General features: G+C 38.5%; 1 protein-coding gene across 2 annotated transcripts in view; it reads left to right on the top strand.

The window, feature by feature from the left end:
- The window catches only part of ACER3 (alkaline ceramidase 3), a 192024-nt gene that overhangs the window by 149916 nt on the left and 22334 nt on the right, over window positions 1–19774 (top strand). The window lies entirely within an intron of this gene.

Raw genomic sequence — 19774 nt, 5'->3', positions numbered from 1 at the left:
TTTATTAAAGGCCTTGAAAAATCCTACAGTAGAAAAGAAAATAGTTGTTTTTGTGTTTCTCAAACTACTTAATTAAGGAACCCTTTCTGCAGAACACCTCTCAAGGAAGACTGTTAGTGTCACAGAGAAACAGTATTCCAGAAAGATCATTTAGGAAATAGGCATAATATTTATAGAGTTCATGAAAAATAAAATATTTCATGTGAGTACCTGACATAGGGCCTGGCCATATAACAGATGCTCAGTAAGTAAATAGTATGATTTATGGGTTTGTTCCTGTTTTTTTCTTTTTTAATTAAACTTTTTGTTTTGAGATAATTGTAGAAGCACATGCAATTGTAAGAAATATTAGAGATTGTCTGTACCCTTTACCAGTTTCCTCTAGTGATAATGTCTTGCAAAACTATAGTACAATATCATAACCAGGATTTGACCCTGACAGAGTCAAGATACGGAACAATTCTATCACTACAAGGATCCCTGTGTGGTCTTTCTGTAGCCACACCCAATTCCCTCCTACCCTGTTTCCTTACCCCCTATGCTTAACCCCTAGCAACTACTAATCTGCCCTTCATTTCTCCAATTTTTCAGAGTGTTATATAAGTGGAATCACACAGTATATATAACCATTGGGATTGGCCTTTTGCACTCAGCATAATTCACTGGAGATTAATACAAGTTGTTGAGTGTATCAGTAGTTCACCCTTTCTGTTGTGAGTAGTATTCCGTGATATGGATGTACCACAGTTTAATCATTCACCTGTTGAATAACATCTGGATTTCCAGTTTTTTATTTCTAGTTTTTTACTATTACGAATAAAGCTGCTGTGAATATTTGTTTACAGGTTTTTATGTGAATATAAGTTTTCATTTCTCTGGAATAAATGCCCAGAGTGGAATTTCTAGGTTGTATGATAATCATATGTTTAATTCTTTTTAAAACTTTCAGACTGTTTTTCTTTTTAAATTAATTTATTTTTGGCTGCGTTGGGTCTTCGTTGCTGCACGTGGGCTTTCTCTAGTTGTGGCGAGCGGGGGCTACTCTTCATTGCAGTATGCGGACTTCTCATTGCGGTGGCATCTCTTGTGGAGCATGGGCTCTAGGGCACACAGGCTTCGGTAGTTGTGGCTTGCAGGCTCTAGAGCACAGGCTCAGTAGTTGTGGTGCACGGGCTTAGTTGCTCTGTGGCATGTGGGATCTTCCCAGACCAGGGCTCGAACCCGTGTCCCCTGCATTGGCAGGCGGATTCTCAACCACTGCACCACCAGGAAAGCCCAACTTCCAAACTTTTTCCAGAGTGGCTCTACCATTTTACATTCCCACCAGCAGTGTATGTGTGACCCAGTTTCTCTGCATCCTTGCCAACATTTGGTGTTGTCACTATTTTTTATTTTAGTCATTCTTACAGATATGTACTGATATCTCATTGTGGTTTTGTTTTTTTTTTTTCTTTTTCTTTTTTTTTTTTGCGGCACGCGGGCCTCTCACTGTTGTGGCCTCTCCTGCTACGGAGCACAGGCTCCGGGCACGCAGGCTCAGCGGCCATGGCTCACGGGCCCAGCCGCTCCGCAGCACGTGGGATCTTCCGGACCGGGGCACGAACCCGTGTCCCCTGCATTGGCAGGCGGACTCGCAACCACTGCGCCACCAGGGAAGCCCTCATTGTGGTTTTAATTCTTGTTTCCCTAGTGGCTAATGATGTTGAACATATTTTCATGTGCTTATTTACCATCTGTGTATCCTCTTTGGTGAAACATCTGTTCATGTCTTTGCCCATTTTCTAATGGGATTGTTTCTCTTCTTTTTATTTGAGTTTTGAGCATTCTTTACATATTCTAGATACTCTTCATCAAATATGTGGCTCACAAATACTTTCTCACAGTCTGTACCTTGTCTTTCATGCTGTTCACGGGGCCTTTCACAGAGAAAAGCTTTTTAATTTTGATGAAGTCAGTTTATCAACTTTCCTTTTACGTATCGTGCTTGGGCATCCAGGCTAAGGACTCAATGCCTAACCCTAGGTTTTCCCATTTTTTACCAAAAGTTTTGTATAGTTTTACATTTAAGTTTATGATTTATTTTGAGTTAATTTTTATGTAAGGGGTAAGGAGTAGGTTGAGGTCCATTTTTTAACCTACAGAGGTCCAACTACTCCAGGACCACTGGTTGAAAAGGCTGTTTCTTCACTGAATTGCTTTTGCACCTTTCTCAAAAATTATTTGGGTATATTTGTGTGGATATATTTTTGAGGTTTTTTATTCTGTTGCATTCATTTAGGTGTCTATCCCTCTACTGGTCCTACTCCCTGATAATTGATTACTCTACCTATAAAATACCTCTTCAAATCATATAGATTGTTTCCTCTCACTTCTTTTTCAAAACTGTTTTTGCTGTTTGGGTTCCTTTGCCTTTATGTATAAATTTTAGAATAATTCTGTCTATATTTAAAATCTTATTGCTATTTTGATAGGAATTGCATTAAACCTGCATATCAATTTGTGAAGAATTGACATCTTTACTATGTTGAGTCTTCCAGTCTATGAACACTGTGTGTCTTGTGTGTCTCTCCATTTATTTAGATCATCTTTGATTTCTTCCAATAGCATTTTGGAGTTCTGATTTTCTTCTTTTTAATTTAATTTAATTTTTTTATACGGCAGGTTCTTATTAGTCATCTATTTTATACACATCAGTGTATACACGTCAATCCCAATCTCCCAATTCATCACACCACCACCCCCACCACCCCGCCGGGGAGTAGCACGTAGTATTGCTTTAAAGGGTCTGCATATACTCACCCAGCCTCACCAATCCTCTTGGTGTCCATACATTTGTTCTCTACATCTGTGTTTCACTTTCTGCCCTGCAAACCAGTTCATCTGTACCATTTTTCTAGGTTCCACATATATGCGTTAATATATGATATTTGCTTTTCTCTTTCTGACTTACTTCACTCTGTATGACAGTCTCTAGATCTACCCACATCTCTATAAATGACCCAATTTCGTTCCTTTTTATGGCTGAATAATATTTCATTGTATATATGTACCACATCTTCTTTATCCATTTGTCTGTCAATGGGCATTTAGGTTACTTCCATGACCTGGCTATTGTAAATAGTGCTGCAGTGAACATTGGGGTGCACGTGTCTTTTTGAATTATGGTTTCCTCTGGGTATATGCCCAGTAGTGGGATTGCTGGGTCATATGGTAATTCTATTTTTAGTTTTTTAAGGAACCTCCATACTGTTCTCCATAGTGGCTGTATCAATTTACATTCCCACCAACAGTGTAAGAGGGTTCCCTTTTCTTCACACCCTCTCCAGGATTTGTTATTTGTAGATTTTCTGATGATGCCCATTCTAACTGGTGTGAGGTGATACCTCATTGTAGTTTTGATTTGCATTTCTCTACTAATTAGTGATGTTGAGCAGCTTTTCATGTGCTTCTTGGCCATCTGTATGTCTTCTTTGGAGAAATGTCTCTTTAGGTCTTCTGCCCATTTTTGGCTTGGGTTATTTGGCTTTTTTAAATTTTGAGCTGCATGAGCTGTTTATGTATTTTGGAGATTACTCCTTTGTCCGTTGATTCGTCTGCAAATATTTTCTCCCATTTTGAGGGTTGTCTTTTCGTCTTGTTGATGGTTTCCTTTGCTGTGTAAAAGTTTTAAGTTTCATCAGGTCCCATTTGTTTATTTTTGTTTTTATTTCCATTACTCTAGGAGGAGGATCAAAAAAGGTCTTGCTGTGATTTCTGTCAAAGAGTGTTCTTCCTGTGTTTTCCTCTAAGAGTTTTATAGTGTCCGGTCTTACACTTAGGTCTCTAATCCATTTTGAGTTTATTTTTGTGTATGGTTTTAGGGAGTGTTCTAATGTCATTCTTTTACATGTAGCTGTCCAGTTTTCCCAGCACCACTTATTGAAGAGACTGTCTTTTCTCCATTGTATATCCTTGCCTCCTTTGTCATAGATTAGCTGACCATAGGTGCGTGGGTTTATCTCTGGGCTTTATATCTTGTTCCATTGATCTATATTTCTGTTTTTGTGCAAGTACCATATTGTCTTGATTACTGTAGCTTTGTAGTATAGTCTGAAGTCAGGGAATCTGGTTCCTCCAGCTCTGTTTTTTTCCCTCAAGACTGCTTTGGCTATTCGGGGTCTTTTGTGTCTGCATACAAATTTTAAGATTTTTTTGTTCTAGTTCTGTAAAAAATGCCATTGGTAATTTGATAGGGATTGCATTGAATCTGTAGATTGTTTTGGGTAGTAGGATCATTTTCACAATATTGATTCTTCCAATCCAAGAACATGGTATATTTCTCCATTTGTTGGTATCATCTTTAATTTCTTTCATCAGTGTCTTATAGTTTTCTGCATACAGGTCTTTTGTCTCCCTAGGTAGGTTTATTCCTAGATGTTTTATTCTTTTTGTTGCAATGGTAAATGGGAGTATTTCCTTAATTTCTCTTTCAGATTCTTCATTATTAGTGTATAGGAATGCAAGAGATTTCTGTGCCTTAATTTTGTATCCTGCAACGTTACCAAATTCATTGATTAGCTCTAGTAGTTTTCTGGTGGCATCTTTAGGATTCTCTCTATATAGTGTCATGTCATCTGCAAACAGTGACAGTTTTATTTCTTCTTTTCCAGTTTGTATTCCTTTTATTTCTTTTTCTTCTCTGATTGCCGTGGTTAGGACTTCCAAAACTACATTGAATAATAGTGGCGAGAGTGGGCAACCTTGTCTTATTCCTGATCTTAGAGGAAATGCTTTCAGTTTTTCACCATTGATAATGATGTTTGCTGTGGGTTTGTCGTATATGGCCTTTATTATGTTGAGGTAGGTTCCCTCTATGCCCACTTTCTGGAGAGTTTTTATCATAAATGGGTGTTGAATTTTGTCAAAATATTTTTCTGCATCTATTGAGATGATCATATGGTTTTCTTCTTCAATTTGTTAATATGGTGTATCACATTGATTGATTTGCCTATAATGAAGAATCCTTGCATCCCTGGGATAAATCCCACTTGATCATGGTGTATGATCCTTTTAATGTGCTGTTGGATTCTGTTTGCTCGTGTTTTGTTGAGGATTTTTGCATCTATATTCATCAGTGATATTGGTCTGTAATTTTCTTTTTTTGTGACATCTTTGTCTGGTTTTGGTATCCAGGTGATGGTGGCCTCATAGAATGAGTTTGGGAGTGTTCCTTCCTCTGAAATTTTTTGGAAGTTTGAGAAGGATGGGTGCTAGCTTTTCTCTCAGTGTTTGATAGAATTCACTTGTGAAACCATCTGGTCCTGGATTTTGTTTGTTGAAAGATTTTTAATCATAGTTTCAATTTCACTATTTGTGATTGGTCTGTTAATATTTTCTATTTTTTCCTTGTGCAGTCTTGAAAGTCTATACCTTTCTAAGAATTTTTCCATTTCTTCCAGGTTGTCCATTTTATTGGCATAGAGTTGCTTGTAGTAGTCTCTTAGGATGCTTTGTATTTCTGCTGTGTCTGTTGTAACTTTTCCTCTTTTCATTTGTAATTTTATTGATTTGAGTTCTCTCCCTCTTTTTGTTGATGAGTCTGGCTAATGGTTTATCAATTTTGTTTATCTTCTCAAAGAACCAACGTTTAGTTTTTTTTTTTTTTTTTTTTTTTTCCAACGTTTAGTTTTATTGATCTTTGCTATTGTTTTCTTTGTTTCTAATTCATTTATTTCTGCTCTGATCTTCATGATTTTTTTCCTTCTGCTAACTTTGGGTTTTGTTTGTTCTTCTTTCTCTAGTTCCTTTAGGTGTAAGTTTAGATTGTTTATTTGAGATTTTTCTCTTTTTTTGAGGTAGGCTTGTATAGCTATAAACTTCACTCTTAGAACTGCTTTTGCCACATCCCATAGGTTTTGGATCATCGTGTTTTCATTGTCATTTGTCTCTAGGCATTTTTTGATTTCCGCTTTGTTTTCTTCAGTGATCTCTTGCTTATTTAGTAACGTACTGTTTAGCCTCCATGTGTTTCTGTTTTTTACGTTTTGTCCCTGGTAATTGATTTCTAATCTCATAGTGTTGTGGTCAGAAAAGATGCTTGATACGATTTCAATTTTCTTAAATTTACTATGGCTTGATTTGTGACCGAAGATGTGATGTATCCTGCAGAATGTTCTGTGCGCACTTGAGAAGAAAGTGTAATCTGCTGTTTTTGGTTGGAATGTCCCATAAATATCAGTTAAATCTATCTGGTCTGTTGTGTCATTTAACGCATGTGTTTCCTTATTAATTTTCTGTTTGGGTATTCTGTCCATTGGTCTAAGTGAGGTGTTAAAGTCCCCCACTATTATTGTGTTACTGTCAATTTCCTCTTTTATAGCTGTTAGCAGTTACCTTATGTATTGAGGTGCTCCTGTGTTGGGTGCATATATATTTATAATTGTTATATCTTCTTCTTGGATTGATCCCTTGATCATTATGTAGTGTCCTTCCTTGTCTCTTGTAACATTCTTTATTTTAAAGTCTGTTTTATCTGATATGAGAATTGCTACTCCAGCTTGCTTTTGATTTCCATTTGCATGGAATATCTTTTTCCATCTCCTCACTTTCAGTCTGTATGTGTCCCTAGGTCTGAAGTGGGTCTCTTGTAGACAGCATATATTTATGGGTCTTGTTTTTGTATCCATTCAGCAAGCCTGTATCTTTTGGTTGGAGTATTTAATCCATTCACATTTGAGATAATTATCAATATGTATGTTCCTATTACCATTTTCTTAACTGTTTTGGGTTCGTTTTTGTAGCTCCTTTTCTTCTCTTGTGTTTTCCACATAGAGAAGTTCCTTTAGCATTTGTTGGAGAGCTGGTTTTGTGGTGCTGAATTCTCTTAGCTTTTGCTTGTCTGTAAAGCTTTTGATTTCTCCATGGAATCTGAATGACATCCTTGCTGGGTAGAGTAATCTTGGTTGTAGGTTCTTCCCTTTCATCACTTTAATTATATCATGCCACTCCCTTCTGGCGTGTAAAGTTTCTGCTGAGAAATCAGCTGTTAACCTTATGGGGGTTCCCTTGTATGTTATTTGTCATTTTTCCCTAGCTGCTTTCAGTAATTTTTCTTTGTGTTTCATTTTTGCCAATTTGATTACGGTGTGTCTCAGTGTGTTTCTCCTTGGGTTTATCCTGTATGGGACTCTCTGCGCTTCCTGGACTTCAGTGGCTATTTCCTTTCCCATGTTAGGGAAGTTTTTGACAATAATCTCTTCAAGTATTTTCTCAGGTCCTTTCTCTCTCTCTTGTCCTTCTGGGACCCCTATAAACACATTGTTGTGTTTCATGTTGTCCCAGAGGTCTCTTAGGCTGTGTTCATTTTTTTTCATTCTTTTTTCTTTATTCTGTTCCACAGCAGTGAATTCTACCATTCTGTCTTCCAGGTCACTTATCTGTTCTTCTGCCTCAGTTATTCTGCTATTGATTCCTTCTAGTGTATTTTTCATTTCAGTTAGTGTATTGTTCATCTCTGTTTGTTTGTTCTTTAATTCTTCTAGATCTTTGTTAAACATTTTTTACATCATCTCGATCTTTACCTCCATCCTTTTTCCGAGGTCCTGGATCATCTTCACTATCACCATTCTGAATTCTTTTTCTGGAAGGTTGCCTATCTCCACCTCATTTAGTTGTTTTTCTGGGGTTTTATCTTGTTCCTTCATCTGGTACATAGCCGTCTGCCTTTCCATCTTTTCTAACTTTCTGTGAACCTTATTTTTGTTCCACAGGCTGCAGGATTGTAGTTCTTGCTTCTGCTGTCTGCCCTCTGGTGGATGAGGCTATCTAAGAGGCTTGTGCAAGTTTCCTGATGGGAGGGACTGGAGGTGGGTAGAGCTGGCTGTTGCTCTGGTGGGCAGAGCTCAGTAAAACTTTAATCGGCTTCTCTGCTGATAGGTGGGGCTGGGTCCCCTCCCTGTTGGTTGTTTGGCCTGAGGTGACCCAACCCTGGAGCCTACCTAGACTCTTTGGTGGGGCTAATGGCGGACTCTGGGAGGGCTCACGCTAAGGAGTACTTCCCAGAACTTCTGCTTCCAGTGTCCTTGTCCTCTCGGTGAGACAGAGCCACCCCCCACCTCTGCAGGAGACCCTCCAACACTAGCAGGTAGGTCTCGTTCAGTCTTTATGGGGTTACTGCTCCTTCCCCTGTGTCCTGATGTGCACACTACTTTGTGTGTGCCTTCCAAGAGTGGAGTCTCTGTTACCCCCAGTCCTGTCGCAGTCCTCCAATCAAATCCCGCTAGCCTTCAAAGTCTGATTCTGTAGGGATTCCTCCACCCGTTGCCGGACCCCCAGGTTCAGAAGCCTGACGTGGGGCTCGGAACCTTCACTCCAGTGGGTGGACTTTTGTGGTATGTGTTCTCCAGTTTTTGAGTCACCCACCCAGCAGTTACAGGATTTGATTTTATTGTGACTGTGCCCCTCCCACCATCTCATTGTGGCTTCTCCTTTGTCTTTTGATGTGGGGTATCTTTTTTGGTGAGTTCCAGTGTCTTCCTTTCAATGATTGTTCAGCAGTTAGTTGTGGTTCTGGTGTTCTCACCAGAGGGAGTGAGAGCATGTCCTTCTACTCTGCCATCTTGAATCAATCTCCGGAGACTTCTGCTAGGAAAACCACTGACTTGGTACTGAGAAGGAAGCGAACTAAAGCTTTGATTTTCTTTTTAAGCAATTGTAAATGGTATTGTATTTTTAAATTTTGGTGTCCACACTTTTATTGCTATTATGTAGAAACACAGCATATTAATAACGGTACCAGAGAGATCAAGATGGCAAAATAGAAGGACATGGAGCTCACCTCCTCCCACAAATACATAAAAAATACACCTACATGTGAAACAGTTCTCACAGAATAACTACTGAACACTGGCAAAAGATCTCATACAACAAGAGCCGCAAGAAAGATCACCATGTAACTGGGCAGGATGAAAGAGAAAAAAAAAAAGGAATTGGTGTTCGACCTACACCCTGGGAGGGTGCTATGAAACAGGAGAGGTTCCCTCACCCCGGGAACCCCGTCCGTGGCTGGAAGATCAGCCAGGACAGAAAGGGAGCGTCAGAGGTTCAGAGGAGAGTGCAGCAACTGGCTTGTGGCAGGCGGAACGGAGAGAGACCAGCACAGTCATGGCCACCTTGGTGCATTCCCCAGCCTGAGACATGCATCTGCTGGTCTGTACAGGGGCTGGGTGCTGAAATTCGGGCTTCAGAGGACAAACCTCAGGAGAGGACTGGTGTTGGCTCTGCGGAGACAGCCCAAAGAGACTGGAGTGTGGCCCAGGGCACAACTTGGGGTATGGGCAGAACTGAGCCCAGGTATGCCATAGAATCCCCATTGTTAAGGCACACGCAAAGGGAGGGAAGGGACCCCGCCACAGCAGCCTCATTTTCCTCATTGCTCACAGCAGGCACAACTCCACCTCTACAAGCTCTGGGAGCTTGCAAGTCCTGGCAGTTGCCCACACCCAGAGGCAGGGCTGAAATCTGGGCTTGCAGCTTTGTGACTGATGGATTTACAACACTGGTACCTTTATTAGCTCAGTGCCTTCTGGCCATCTCAGTGGACTACTGGTGCTCCTGAGCCTGGGGTGGGTCCAGATTTAGCACCTGTTGGCTTTGCGGGCATATGCACACAGAGGCAGGCCAGGGTCTGTGCTAATTCCATAGCTCCCATGGCAGGTCCCTGTGTCTGACTTTGGCAGATCTGTGCCAGCAGCTTTGTGATCACAGCAGCTGAGGGACATTCAGGCCGATTGCCTGCATTCCCTTGACTGAGACGGGGCCGAAGGCCGTACCAAGCACAGTGTACTTTGTGAGCGCGCACAACCGGTGACAGGTGACACCACAGAGCTCACTTTCTGGTGGACAGCTCCTGCGGAGGAATACTTAGTGGATCCTCTTCCAGTGGAAGTGCTCCAGTTCCACCTACCCAACACTGCACTTAAGAAATGGATTTGGGGGCTTCTACTCCAACAGCTGGGGAGAGCAGATCCTGCCCGTGACAGGGCTGTGACAGCCACAGAGCAAAGAGGAGGCCCCACGCAATATCCAGTATGGGCTCTGGTCGTCACAACACAAGTCACACCCACTGTCAAGGGGATAATGGCCAGCACATGCTAAGGAAAGAGACAGCAGGCATCCATACTAAAAACAGCCCTCACACCAAAAATATTAGACTCACGCAGGCTCCACAGGAATGTTTCCACATACAAACAGCCCTTAAAGACCACAGTAGATAACTGTTTCTCCTAAATTCATAGAGTCAAAGAAATATAAATAAAAAGAACCAGAGGAAATAGTCCCAATTAAAAGAATGGGAGAGGGCTTCCCTGGTGGTGCAATGGTTGAGAGTCTGCCTGCCGATGCAGGGGACACGGGTTTGTGTCCTGGTCCGGGAAGATCCCACATGCCGTGGAGCAGCTAGGCCCGTGAGCCATGGTCGCTGAGCCTGCGTGTCTGGAGCCTGTGCTCTGCAACGGGAGAGGGCACAACAGTGAGAGGCCCGCGTACCGCAAAAAAAAAAAAAAAGAATGGGAGAAATCCCCTGAAAGAACAATGAAACAGACCTCTCCAGTCTACTAGATCCCGAGTTCAAAAAGGAGGTAATAAAAATACTGAAGGAATTAAGAAAGGCTATTGACCAGAAATACAGATCACTATAACATGGAACTAGAAACTATAAAGAGGAGCCAGTTAAAACTAGAAAACTCATTTGCTGAGATGAAAGCCAAGCTGAAAGCAATAAATAGAAAACTAAATAATGCAGAAGAACGAATAAGTGATTTGAAAGATAGAATAATGGAAATCACCCAATCAGAACAGCAGACGGAAAGACAAATGAAAAAAAATCAAAGCAATATATGAGACCTATTGGATAAATAAAGTGAGCCAATCTATGCATAGTAGGAATCCCAGAAGGAGAAGAAAGAGAACAGAGGATTGAAAGTATATTTGAAGAAATTATGACTGAAAACTTCCTAAACGTAAAGAAGGAAACAGATATCCAGATACAGGAAGCCCTGACAAGATGAACCTGAACAGACCTACACCAAGACGTGTTATAAGTAAAATGGCAAAAGATAAAGAGAAAGAGAAGATTCTAAAGGCAGCAAGAGAAAAACAAAGAGTTAGTTACAAGAGAACCCCCATAAGTGTATTAGCTGATTTCTCTACAGATACATTGCAGGCCAGAAGGGAGTGGCAATATATATTCAAAGTCCTGAAAATAAAAAGCCTGCAATCTGGGATCCTCTACACAGCAGGATTATTATCTAGAATAGAAGGATAAAGAATTTCTCAGACAAGCAAAAACTAAAAGAATATAGCAATACTAAACCTAACCTAAAAGAAATATTGAAAGGTCTTTTCTAAATAGAAAAGAAGTAGGGAATTCCTTGGCAGTCCAGTGGTTAGGACTTAGCACTTTTACTGCCGGGGTCCAGGTTCAATCCCTGGTCAGAGAACTAAGATCCTGCAAACTGCACAGTGTAGCATAATTAAATACATACATAAATCAATAGAAAAGAAGCAAGAATCTATAGGAGGGCTTCCCTGGTGGCGCAGTGGTTGAGAGTCCACCTGCCGATGCAGGGGACACGGGTTTGTGCCCCGGTCCGGGAAGATCCCACATGCCACAGAGTGGCTGGGCCCGTGAGCCATGGCCGCTGAGCCTGCACATCCGGAGCCTGTGCTCCGCAATGGGAGAGGCCACAGCAGTGAGAGGCCCGCGTACCGCAAAAAAAAAAAAAAAAAAAAAATCTATAGGAAAGAGAAAAATCACAATTAGAAAATAAATCCCTTAAATAAGGCAGTACGTAGATTAAAAAAAACTTTTGTGTGTGCAAGCAATGGTAACTATGATGAACAGCCAATGTATAAACGTGAAGATGTTAGAGAGGACATCAAAATCATAAAATGTCAGGGAGGGGAGTAAGAAATTGTAGGGGTTTTTTTTTAGGGTGTGTTTGAGCCTATATGACTACCAGTCTAAAGCAAGTAGTTATAGTAATGGGTTATCATACTTGAAAAACAGGGTAACCACAAATCAAAAACATATAGTTGATTCACAAAAACCAAAAAGTGGAGAACTCAAGCATAGTGCAAAAGAAAAACTTCAAACTACAAAACAAAAAACAGAAAAAGAAAGGAACAAACAAGAAATACAAAATCCACTGGGAAACAAGGTTTAAAGTGGCAATAAATACATATATATTGATAATTACCTTAAATATCAATGGACTAAATGCTCCAATCAAAAGACATAGAGTGGCAGACTGGATAACAAAACAAGAGCCTACAATGTGCTGCCTACACATAGATTGAAAAGTGAGCGGATGGAAAAAGATATTTCATGCAAATGGAAATGACAAGAAAGTGAGACTTCCAGTACTCATCAGACAAAATAGACTTTAAAGCAAATGTTATAAAGAAAGATAAAGAAGGACACTATATAATGATAAAAGGATCAATACAGGAAGAGGATTTTACACTTATCATCATATATGCACCTAATATAGAAGCACCCAAATATATAAAACAAATACTAACAGACATAAAGGGAGAAATTGATGGGGATACAATAAAAGTAGGAGACTTTAACACCCCACTAACATCAGTGGACAGATCTTCCAGACAGAAAATCAATAAGGCAACAGAGATCCTAAATGATACATTAGAAAAGTTAGACTTAATTGATATTTTAATTTTGATACTATGACATTACATCCAAAAAACCCAAAATACGCATTCTTTTCAAGTGCACATGGAACATTCTCAAGGATAGACCACATACTAGGACACAGAACAAGCCTCAACAAATTTAAGAGAACAGAAATAATTTCAAGCATATTTTCTGACTACAACAGCGTGAAACTAGCAATGAACCATAGAAAGAGAAACAAAAGAATCATTACTAAACAACATGCTATTAAAAAACCAGCAGTCAACTTGAAATCAAAGAAGAAATTAAAAAATACCTTGAGACAAATGACAATGAAAACACAACCATATAAAATCTATGGGATGCAGCAAAAGTAATCCTAAGAGGGAGGTTCATAGGAATATAGGCTTTCCTCAAAAAATAAGAAAAATCTCAAACAACCTAACCTACCACCTAAAAGATTTAGAAAAAGAAGAACAAACGAAAGCTAAAGTTAGCAGAAGGAAGGAAATAATAAAGATCAGACAGGAAGTAAAAAAAAAAAAAAAGAGAGAGATTTAAAAAAAAAATAGAGAAAAATCAGTAAAACCCAGAGCTGGTTTTTTGAAAGGATAAACACAGTTGACAAACCTCTGGCCAGGCTCACCAAGAAGAGGTCCCATATAAACAAAATAAGAAATAAAGGAGGAGAAATAATATCTGATACCTCCACAGAAATACAAAAACTCATAAGAGAATACTATGAACAATTATATCCCAACAAATTGGACAACCTAGAAGAAATGGATAAGTTTCTAGAAACATACAGCCCACTAAAACTGAATCAAGAAGAAATAGATAATTTGAACAGACTTATAACTAGAAGTGAAATAGAATCTGTAAAAACAAAAACAAACAAAAACAAAAAAACACCTCCCTGCAAACAGAAGTCCAGGACCAGATGGCTTCACTAGGGAACTCTACCAATCATACAAAGATGAACTTATACTAATCCTTCTTAAAGTCTTCTGAAAGATTGAAGAGGAAAGAAGACTCCCAAAGTCACTCTATGAAGCCACCATCACCCCAATACCAAAACCAGACAAAGATACTACCAAAAAAAAATTACAGGCCAGTAGCACTGATGAACATAAATGCAAAACTCCTCAACAAAATATTAGCAAACCAAATCCAGCAACACATAAAAAGGATCAGACACCATTATCAAGGTGAATTCATCCCAGGGTCCCAAGGATGTTTCAACATAGGGAAATCTATCAATGTGATACACCACATCAACAAAAGAAAAGACAAAAATGACCTCAATAGATGCAGAAAAAGTATTTGATAAAATTCAACATCCATTCATGATAAAAACTCTCCCCAAAGTGGGTATAGAGAAAACATATTTCAACATAATAAAAGCTATTTATGACAAATATACAGTCAATATAATACTCAATGGTAAAAAGCTGAAAGCCTTCCCACTAAAATTTGGAACAAGACAGGGTTGCCCACTCTCACCACTCTATTCAACATAGTATTGAAAGTCCTAGCCACAGCAATCAGACAAGAAAAAGAAAGAAAAGGTATCCAAATTGGAAGGGAAGAGGTAAAATTGTCATTATATGCAGATGATATGATACTATATCTAGAAAACCCTAAAGATTCCACACAAAAGCCACTCGAACTGATAAACAAATTAAGCAAGGTAACAGGCTACAAGATTAACATACATTTCTTTACACTAACAATGAATTATCAGAAAGGGAAAGTAAAATAACAGTCCCTTTTAAAATAACATCAAATATATATATATATATATATATATATATATATATATATATATATATATATTTACAAATAAACTTTACCAAGGAGGTCAAAGACTTTATATGCTGACAACTATAAAACGTTGATAAAGGAAACTGAAGATGATTCAAAGAAATGGAATGATATCCCATGCTCTTGGATTGGAATAATTAATATTGTTAAAATGGCCACAATACCCAAAACAATCTACAGATTTAATGTGATCCCTATCAAACTACCCATGACATTTTTCACAGAGCTAGAACAAATATTCCTAAAATTTACGTGGAACCATAAAAGACCCAGAATTGCTAAAGCAATCCTGAGGAAAAAGAACAAAGCTGGAGACATAACCCTTCCAGACTTCAGACAATACTATTGATGCAAATGTACAGTAATCAAAACAGCATTGTGTTGGCACAATAACAGACATGGATCAGTAGAACGGAATAGAGAGCCCAGAAATAAAACCACATACCTATGATCAATTAATCTTTGAGAAATGAGGCAAGAATACACAATGGAGAAAAGAAAGTCCCTTCAGCAAGTGACACTGGGAAAGTTGGACAGCCACATGTAAATCAATGAAGTTAGAACCCTCCCTCACACCATACACAAAAATAAACTCAAAATGGATTAAGGACTTAATTATAAGACATGATACCATAAACTCCTAGAAAACAAGATAGGCAAAACATTCTCTGACATAAATCATACCAATGTTTTCTTAGGTCAGTCTCCCAAGGCAACAGAAATAAAAGCAAAGATAAATAAATGTGACCTAATCAAACTTAAAAGCATTTGCACAGCAAAGGAAACCATAAACAAAGCAAAAAGACAACCTATGGACTGGGAGAAGATATTTTCAAATGATGCAACCAACAAAGGCTCAATTTCCAAAATATACAAACAGCTTATATAATTCAATAACAAAAAAACAAACTAATAACAAAAAAAAACAAACAACCCAATCAAAAAATGGCCAGAAAACCTAAATAGGTATTTCTCTAAAGAAGACATCCAGATGGCCAGTAAGACACGAAAAGATGCTCAATATTGCTAATTGTTAGAGAAATGCAGATCAAAACTACAATGAGGTATCACCCCACACCAGTCAGAATGGCCATCATTAAAAAGTCTACAAATAATAAATTCTGGAGAGGATTTGGAGAAAAGGAGACCCTCTTACACTGTTGGTGGGAATGTAAATTGGAGCAGCCACTGTGGAAAACAGCATGGAAGTTCCTTAAAAAACTAAAAATTGAGTTACCATAGGATCCAGCAATCCCACTCCTGGGCATATATCTAGAGAATTGATGGATGAATGGAGAAAGAAGATGTGATATGTGTGTATGTGTGTATATAGTGGGATATTATACAACCATAAAAAAGAATGAAATAACGCCATTTGCAGCAACATGGATAGACCTAGAGATTATCATACTGAGTAAAGTAAGTCAAGCAGAGAAAGACAAATATCATATGATATCACTTATATGTGGAATCTAAAGTATGACACAAATGAACTTCTTTTTTTAAATTTAATTTTATCTTTGGCTGCATTGGGTCTTCTCTAGTTGCAGTGAGCAGGGGCTACTCTTCGCTGCAGTACATGGGCTTCTCATTGTGGTGGCCTCTCTTGTTGCAGAGCACGGGCTCTAGGCACTTGGGCTTTAGTAGTTGTGGCTCGCAGGCTCTAGAGCGCAGGCTCGGTAGTTGTGGCGCACGGACTTAGTTGCTCCGTGGCATGTGGGATCTTCCCAGACCAAGGATCGAACCTGTGTTCCTTGCATTGGCAGGGGGATTCTTAACCACTGCGCCACCAGGGAAGTCTCTGAACTTTTTTTCAAAATAGAAAGAGATTCACATAGAATACAAACTTATTGTTACCAAAGGGATACCAGAGGGATAAATTAGGAGTTTGGGATTAGCAGATACAAACTAGTACATATAAAATAGATAACAACAAGGTCCTACTGTATAGCACAGGAAACAGTATCTTATAATAAACTATAATGGAAAAGAAAAAAATAAAAAGAAATCAGTGAAATTTATTTTAATCCTATTATATATAACCAGTATGTCAAGATATCATCAATTCATTGTGTAAGCAATATAAAAAATATTGAAAATGTTAAAAAAAATTAATGCCTACTTTGTGGGGTTCTTATGAGGTTTAAATGTAGTAATTCATGCAGAGCATTTTCAGCTCTATGAAGAATACCCAGAGCATAGGAGGCAGTCAGTAAATATTAGCTTAAATTTTAGAAAGAAAAAAAAATACGATTGATTTTCTTTTTGTTTACCTTGTATTCTGCCACCTTGCTGAACTTAATAGTTCCAGGAGACTTTTGTAGATTCCTTGAGATTTGCTGCAAGTAGAGACAGTGGTTTATATCATCCTTTATAATGTATGTGCTTTTAATTTCTTCTTTTGCCTTATTGCCCTGACTAGAACTTCTAGGACTGTGTTGAATAACAGTGGTGAGAGCAGCTATCCTTGCATTGTTCCCAGTCTTAGGGGAAAAGTATTCAGTCTTTTACCATTAAGTACAATGTTATCTGTATAGATTTTATAGATGCTTTTTATCAAGTTGAAGAAGTTACTCTCTATGCCTAATTTTCTGAGAGTCTTTATCCTGAATTGTGCTGAATTTTGTCAGATGCTTTTTTCATATCACTTGATTTGATATTTTTCCTTTTAGTATGGTGTATTACACCAATTAATTTTCAAATACTGAACCAACTGTGTATTCTGAATGAACCCTACTCAGTCACGGTGTAAAAATCTTTATATATTGCTGAATGATACTTGTTAATATTTTGTTAAGGATTTTTACATCTATATTCAAGATAGATATTGGTTTATAGTTTTATTTTTGTACTGTCTTTGTCTGATTTTGATTTCAGGGTAATATTAGCTTCATAAAATCAATTGGGAAATGTTACCTTTTCCTTCTATTTTCTGGAAGAAATTGCATAGAGTTGGTGTTAATTCTTCTTTAAATGTTGGGTAAAAATTCTACACAGAAACCGTCTGGACCTGTAGTTTTCTTGGGAGACCAGGATATGGCCTTTCTTGGCATATGTTCCATATGTGTGCTTGAAAAGAATACGTATTCAGCTGATGCTGGAGGAACTTTTCCATAAATGTCTATTAGATCATGTTGTTTGATGGTTGTGTCAGGGATCTCCAAGACCACACTCAGGTTCAAAGATTTTCTAGAAAGACTCACAAAGCTCAGAAAAAATGTTATACTCATGGTTACATTTAACCTGAGGTTAAACTGATACAGCGTGGCCCAGCACCCTAAGCAAAGAAACAAACAAAAAAACAGGCATTTACTGTTAGTCACATTATTAGTGTAAACTTTATGGTGTGGCCCTAGGTGTCAGGTATAAAAAGACACTCTTATAGAACAGGATATTTGAAGGAATTAGGCATTATCTCCCAGGAACCAGTCAAGGGCCAATCCTTTCTGTGGGATGTACAGTATTTGCACAGCTCAAACCCAATGAATTAACCATTTGCTGCACAACGGTGTCTTTGAGTTTTTTTATATCCTTGTTGATTTTCTGGGTAGTTGTTCCATCAGTTGAGAGGGGGGTGTTGAAGTCTCCAAATATACTTGTGGATTTATCTATTTCTCATTCATTCTATCAATTTTTGCTTCATTCGGTCATCTACCCTATTTTGCAGTTCTCTTGTTTGATGCATAGACATTTAGAATTCCTATGTCTTTTTGGTGGATTGTCCCTTTTGTTATCATGTAATGTCCTTCTCTGTCTCTGGTCATTTTCTTTGGTCTGAACTCCACTTCATCTCTCATTAATATAGCCATATCAACATAGATTTCTTTTGATTAATGTTTGCATGATACACTTTTTCATACTCTTGCTTTCAACGTGCCTGCCTGTATTGGTATATTTGAATTGAGTTTCCTTTTGGATATCATACACTTGGGTCATGATTTTGAATCCACTTTTCCAGTCTCTTTTAATTGGTTTATTTAGATCATTTATATTAACATAATTTTTATATTAAGGATTAATTCTACTATTTTATGTTTTGCTTTCTGTTTGTTCTATATTTTGTTTTTCCTGCCTCCCTGTGAGTTACTTGAACATTTTTTAGAATTCCATTTTAGTATATCTCTAGTGTTTGTGAGTCTTTCTCCTTGTATTGTTTTTTTAGTGATTGTTTTTAGTATTACATTATATATACATGATGCCAAAATCTCACCCTGTGTACACTGGTGCCAAGTCAAATATCAGAGACAGAGTTTTGGGTGAAGTAGAAAAGAATAGCTATATTGCTTTCCCAGGCAGAGAGAGACACAGCGGGCTCCTGCCCTGGAAAACTATGTGTCCCAACCTGGGAGGATTTGATGAGGGGTTTTATAGCAATAGTTCAAGGGTGGGGTTGCTGACAAGATTAGGGTGTGTGCAGCGCTTGCACTCCCTTCATCTTGTCTCAGGTGGTCTCCTAATCTTGATGAGCTTCTCTGGTCCCTTTAATCTTGCCTCAGGTGGTTTCTTGGCTGCTCTTCCCTTGATTAGCAACTGTTGGAATCTGCCCTTTAGAACTCAGTGAAGGTCATGGAGGCTGGAGACAAAGCAGGCCTCCATGCCTGGGAACCCCACAGGGCCCTGCTCGGTTTCATACATAACATCACAGTCTAATGGTGTTAACATTTTACCAGTTCCAGTGAAGTACAGAAATCTTACCTTCCCTTTACATACCTATATTTGTTTCCTAGGGCAGCTATAACAAAACACCACAAGCTGGATAGCTTAAAATAACTGAAATTCGTTGTTCTGGAGGCTAGAAGTCCAAAATCAAGGTGTCAGTAGGGCCATGCTTCCTCTGAAACCTGTAGGGGGATTCATCCTCACCTCCTTCTAGGTTCTGGTTGTTTGCTGGCAATCTTTGGCATTCCTTGACTCTTATCTGCATAATTCCATTCTCTGCCTTTGTCATGACATGGTGTTCTCCCTGTGTCTCTGTGTCTTCACATGGCTGTCTTCTTACAAGAATTTGAGCCATATTGGATTAGGAGCCCATTCCACTACAGCATGACCTTATCTTAACTAGTTATATCTTCAATGACCCTATTTCCAAATAAGGGCACATTCTAAGATACTGGAGATTGGGACTTCAACATATCTTTTTTGAGGGAAAACACTTCAACCTGTAACACTGCCTTTTTCCTGCCCCATTTAAAATATAATTATCTTAAGTATTTTCTCTGCAGGCATTTATAACCACATCAGATAGTATTTTGATTTTTACCCCAATCATAAATCATA

This window comes from Phocoena sinus, chromosome 8 (genome assembly GCF_008692025.1).
Source record: "Phocoena sinus isolate mPhoSin1 chromosome 8, mPhoSin1.pri, whole genome shotgun sequence".
NCBI lineage: Eukaryota > Metazoa > Chordata > Mammalia > Artiodactyla > Phocoenidae > Phocoena > Phocoena sinus.
The sequence above is the reverse complement of the archived record's forward strand: the minus strand, read 5'-3'. Positions and strand labels throughout refer to the sequence as shown.